The sequence below is a fragment of the Elgaria multicarinata genome, chromosome 1 (genome assembly GCF_023053635.1).
Source record: "Elgaria multicarinata webbii isolate HBS135686 ecotype San Diego chromosome 1, rElgMul1.1.pri, whole genome shotgun sequence".
Classification (NCBI taxonomy): domain Eukaryota; kingdom Metazoa; phylum Chordata; class Lepidosauria; order Squamata; family Anguidae; genus Elgaria; species Elgaria multicarinata.
In genome coordinates, this window is record NC_086171.1 from 174054485 (window position 1) to 174060515 (window position 6031).

At 45.2% G+C, this 6031-nt stretch overlaps 1 protein-coding gene across 1 annotated transcript in view; it reads right to left on the reverse strand.

Moving 5' to 3' along the window:
* Positions 1–5597, reverse strand: part of RHOC (ras homolog family member C) — a 29319-nt gene extending 23722 nt beyond the window's left edge. Inside the window, exon 1 of the mRNA XM_063143305.1 lies at positions 5480–5597. The gene's annotated coding sequence lies outside the window, so the exon portion shown is untranslated. The remainder of the gene's footprint in view (positions 1–5479) is intronic.
* Between the last annotated feature and the right edge of the window lie 434 nt (positions 5598–6031).

A 6031-nucleotide genomic window follows, 5' to 3' on the forward strand; every position in this document is an offset into this window, starting at 1 on the left:
GAATGCAAGGGAGAAGCTATGGGTGCAAGAAGATTTCTGTAGCCCTCGCTTCTCTCCCGCCCCCCTGCCTGATCTGCCAATTATCCCTTCCAAATTGTGCTCTTGTCCCCAGACAGGGTCCCCAGCCCAAGGTCTTTCACTATCGGCTGGGAGAAAACAGTGGTGGGCAGGGGAACATATACAAGTGGGAAACAAGTTGTCCTCCAAATATTGATGGACCACAACTCCCATCAGTCCTAGCCAGGTGGGCCTTGAATGTCACATTAGGTGGGCCTTGAATGTCACATTATAACTACAGCACAGACATCAAGCTGTCAAGCGTCACAACAGCAGAAGAGGCAAAGCTAACTTTTCTGAGCGGTCAAACCAGTCGGTTGGCTTTGAATGAGCATCTCTTTGGTGGTATATTACACATTACTTTTCAGAGATAAACCATATGCAACAGCAAAGCTGCAAAACACACAAACACTATCTCTCTCTCTCTCTTTCTCTCTCTCTCTCTCAAATACAGGCTCTCTTCTTCTCCCTGATTTATACTCCAGTTGGATTATGGAATAATTTCTCTTTCAATGAAGACAATGCCCACATTCATTCATCTTGGCAAAGCAAGGCTGCTGCTGATTTTACTTGTCCCTCGAGCTTCACATAAATAGTCCTGAACCCAGCTCCAGAAAACAGTCAATTGCTCGCTCACTAGGTCCGCAACGGATTCCTCTATCAAGTTTCAGCCATTTATTCAGATTTGAGGAAATCTTTGGGGGGGAAAGAATAGGCTGTGTTGGACTGTCTTAATGTGACTCAATGCTGTTGGAAGTTCTGTTAGTCAACTCGGCTCGTCACTGTACACTTGGCAGCAATGACAGGCACCTCCCTATGCACAAGCTGGTGGGAAGAGGGAGAGAGAATATTGTACAGGGGGAGAAAGGGAGAGCGAGTGAGTGCTGAGACACTTAATTCAGCCTTAAAGTAGCGGTTCCAGTCCCTTAAGGATTCAGATAAGCAAAGTCTATTTTGGCAAACACTGTGGTTTCAAAAGAAACCAAAACACCACACCAGGAAGATTGTGGTGTTTTATTGCTATCTACATCTGATTTCAATTGAGAGATCTATGATACAAGTTTCAAATTAACACACAGACACATCCTAGAACTGAGCTAAGATCATCTAGCTAAAATCGATGATGAAACAAGGTAGACTTCCAAGCTGCTGCTGCTGCTGCTACCAGTACTACATACAATAAAGGCATTGTTATTATACTGCTATCTATAGGAGAGTTTCTACCAGGTGGAGGGCTTTACTGTCACTGCCCTTGGATCAATCAATATGTATCTAAAACATCCCTTGCATATACCTACTACAAGCAATACGTTAAAAAAGTATGTTTGGTAAGAGTCGATTTGAAAACGTCTTGGAAGAGGAATGCTATTAATTCTGCATTTCTCCAATTTCAATACAGCTTTATTAGGTAAGCAGAGAGAGCTATGTTTCAGGGTGTTTCCATACAAGGTGTTTACTCTAAAATAGACACATTTTCTTCACTCGCTTTTTATGGGATATCTATATGATTTCACCAAATTGTTCTTTCCTGTTCTTTCCTCAGAAGTCACTTTTTGGACCACAAGAAATCCAAATTTAATATAACAAATAAAAATGAAGACTGAAACAGAGCAATCTCCGTGCGTGTAGGTCACTCTTCCATTTTTAAAGGCTGTGGGTTTAAAGTGTGCACTGTGCAGCATTGTATTGGGCAGGTAAGTTTCAAAAAGTTGATTTTGTTCTTGACATTAAAATGCTTTTTTGTCAATATATTTTTTAAAGCTAATATTGTAATATTTGCATAATAGCACTTAAAAAGTGTTAAATACAATTTAAAACATGATTTTAAAAATGCTGCCTTTTAGGTTTATGCTACAAGGGTATTTAATTGTCTTCTGTTTTGCTATTTTTTAAAACACACACACACACACACTAAAATACTTTTAGACCACCCTTTTAAAAAGTTAAAAGTAATCATGCAGTTAAGCACCAATTGATCCAAAATGGTTTTTAAAATGGCATGCTCAAAATTGTCCCTTGCTGCTCATGCAGTTATATCACACTCACTAGTGTGAACAGAACACAGTGTGATGTGCACAGAAAGTGCTATTACCCCTCCACCCCAAAGTTCAGAAAATCAATTGCAATTCCACACATAGCTTATAGACGAAGAGTAATGGTTAGGCAAAAGAAGGAGCAACGTTAGTTTAATATTTGACAAGCTCTCTCTTTCACAGCACAATCCCCAGAAGTTCTTTTGCACATAAGCCCCATTAAAATGAATGCGAGTTACATAAGAAAACACTTGTGCAACTCAAATTCATTTAAGTCAGGCTTGTGCAGGAGACACTCCTGGTGGATCATACTCCAAAATTATGTTCTCCAACAACCAAAGCTAAAAACTACTAGAAACCCATTACAGAAGCTGCAAGATGCTTCTTCATAAAGAGAAAATGACCAGTCTTAAATGGAATTTAAAATAGAAAACTAGAGACTTCGCACAAATGAAGTCTCATCCCAATTGCCCTGCCTTAAACACAGGGTTTTATGGAGGATCCAGACATCACCATCTTCCATTTGTAACCGTCCTGTGTTTTCCCACGACTTATTCCAACGTTTTACTTACCACCAAAAAAAAAAAAAAAAAATGTGAAGGAGAGAAAGATGAAATAATTGCACAACCCTTTTGGTAGCACTAGAAGCTGACCTTCTGGAAACACCCTTCAACCAGCTGCCTTTTTAATAGCCGCTTTAAAAGTGGGGGGAGATCCGTTATTCCAGAGTGCAAGGTTGCCTTTTATCCATTAACCAATAGATATGCTAGAGTCTCACAGCACAAACAAAACATCTGCCAGTCACAAATATTGCTGTGAACCAAAATGACAAAGCTACTGCCATTTTCACTGGGAGTTTTCTGAGAGGCTCGGTCAAGATTTAGAGGGGCTGATTTGCACTGAAAGGACTTGGCTACCAAATTACAAGGACGGAGAGGGAGAGGAGGGAGGGAGAGCGGACACCACACACTGTTTAGTCATGGTTTTGGAATGCTGCCTTGTTCCTAAGCGATTAACACAACCTCCTTCCCACCCCAATATAAAAGTCTGAAAGTGAGTTAAGCAAGCAAAGATAACTTTTTTAAGGACACAGGGAACCACTGCCCACATCACAAGGCAAGCCAGTTTGTCAGGAATCCTTACACAAGGAAATGCAACAGCTATGGAGTAGCAAGTAGGGAAAGGGAGAGAAGTTAAGAGATCGAAGTGCCCATTTGGTTCAAACCAGATTCCTATTCAACCTTCAAAGAGGTAAGACAACACATGTGTACTTGGTAGGCCTATAACACTAAAAGACATTAAAAAAATACAGATGGGTAGTATAGATTAATACATAAGAAAAGCAAGTGGCAGCAAGGAAATGTGCTGTTTGCTAGCTGTTTGTCCTCTGCCACATAAAGTCACTTCTTTCCATCTGCAAGAGCTCCCACCCGCCCTCAGTTACTCACTAGCAGTGTGTTTTATGTGATTTCCTCCCAATGGATTCGACTCATCCCAATTCCTGTCAAAAGCAGAGAATACCAGAGACTAAAGGGTGAAGAGCACACTTCCCCTAATGAAGAGAAGGGAAGAAGAATGGGATCTAGACTAAAACAATATCCTGGGAATATCATTGACTGGGAGTATAAAAATACCTATAATAAATATTTTTTAAAACAACACACAACAACAATTAGAGCCAGTTTTCAGGCCCTAAACACACTGTGCGTTACTCATTGATGAGAGAAAAGTATTTAAATCTCATACTTCTGGGATTAGGGAAAGCCTTTTCAAGGTCAGAATGGAGCAACTCCCAAGGCTTGTGGCCTTTTAAAGATGAAAAACTGGTTGGAGCCCCCAGTTAATTCTCAAGGCTTGAGGATAGTCTTAAAGCTCTGGTCAGCAATGGGCCACTTTGAAAAAGGAGAGGTGTTGAGAGTCAACCTTCAGCCTGCCTCCCAGAGCGGCCTTCCTGTTCCCACACAAAATATAGCACTTGCTCCTCACAAGTTTGGCAAGCAAAGCACTAGGAGCCAAATCTATGACTGCTCCTATAAGCCTGAATGCTCTCTCACAGTAGATCTGGGGTCAAAACTGGCATGCGTCTATGCAGCTTTGTCATCTTTTCATTTTTACTCTAGAGTAAGCACAAGAGAGGGCAATCCAGTTCTTAAAAGCGCCCCCCCCCATAAACGTGAAAACATACATAGCCGCTAGACACACATTTTAAATGTCTGTGTTGTGCTTTGCATGTCTTATACATTAAGCCTTTTGAAAGCAAGGCTGAGACCTATCTATCTATCTATCTATCTATCTATCTATCTATCTATATCCCTCCTGTCTGTTTCACTGCTGTTTACTTTTCCGTGGGAATTTTAATTTATTTCCCTTGACTCAAGGGCACTCGAGTCAAAAGTGAAGCAAATAAGCGTACCTCTCCCTCAATGCAAGCCTTCCACTTCAGCCTGGGCCACTTTACTATTTTCTACCCAGAGACGAAGTCACAACAACTACACGCTGCTCCCTTCTCCCCATTGCTCAGCACCATCTACTACAGGGACGACACAGATCAGCATCTACTACAGGGACGACACATATCTCCCCAAAGTCTCTCGCCTTCATAGCCTCCGGACCGGTGCCACTGACACCACACCACAGGCACGTGCTACGCATCCATCTGAAAAGCCGAGGCAACCCACCCCCCTTCCACCCACCCCACACGCCCGGTTCCTCCACCTATACGCGCAGACCGAACGAGTGAAGATTAAGCTCCTCCCTTTTTGTCTCTTTAACCATCTTGAGAGCAAATATACCGCAGCTCGGATCAACCGATAGTAAGGCGAGGACGCCCAAGGCTGCAACCCTTAAACGCGGTTACTCACAAGGAGCAAGTCCCATTGAACTCAGCGGGGCTTGTTTCCGCGTACGCAATTACAGGATCGGCCCGCTAAATCCATTGAGGGTGCAATACACACTTACCATCGAAGTGTGTATTCGATGCCCCCATCGAACTCAATGAGCCTTACTTCTGAGTATAACTGCACAGGATCGCACTGTAAGTCCTCGATGTGTGCTTACGTGGGAGTAAATCAGTCCATTCAATAGTTGGGTCTACTTTGGGGTAAGCATGCCTCTGGGGCGACTGCAACGACGATCCACGCGCCCATCCCAATGCCGCCGCCGCCGCCCACAATATGGTCTCAGCTCCCCCACCCACTGCTCCAGCCCACCCCCGGCCCCAAGGCCAACCATCGCTCTTCGAGGATCCCACCCCTCCTCCTGCTCCTCTATCATCCCTTTCCTATTCAAGCCAGGCTACTTTATGGGCACACCCGAAGGACGCTCCGGCTTTAGGAAACCCCCCGCCACCCACAAGCGGAGCCTCGACGCCGCGCCCGCAACTGGGCTACCTTAACGTGCAGTCGGACTCCGGCTGCGCTCGCCCGCCTCCTGTCCGTCCGTCCCGGCTAACCGGCTCCCGCGACTCAGAGGCGGAAACGGACCCGCTTCTTGGGATCGGCGGAGCCTCTAGGGCCGCCCCCCGCCCCGCCTCAGGGAGGGGCCGGGATCGGGTCAAGCCGGCGCGCGTTCGGCAGGGGCGTAGGACCTGCCGCCGAGGGGCGATTTGCGCGTGGCCTGCCCAGATCGTGAACATGTTCAGTGCCTCTGAGCACACGCAGAATGCCTTTTTCCGTTTTGGTTACTTCCTGAGCAACAACAGCCCACCCATGTGAGATAATAAGGCAGAAAGGGCGTCCCAAGAAGATGAATCTGGGCCCTACTACAGCTACAAGAAATGAAGGCCACCATCGTGTTAGCAGGAGCGACGCTTCGTGTCTAAAACGAGACCTGCCGATGACGACGAGAAGTTCGCTTGTGTCTCCTTGGTGTCGCGTCGCGCCCTCTCAGCAACCAAAGGCGACAACTCCACGTCCCCTGTGTGATTGTGGTATCGAGCGAGG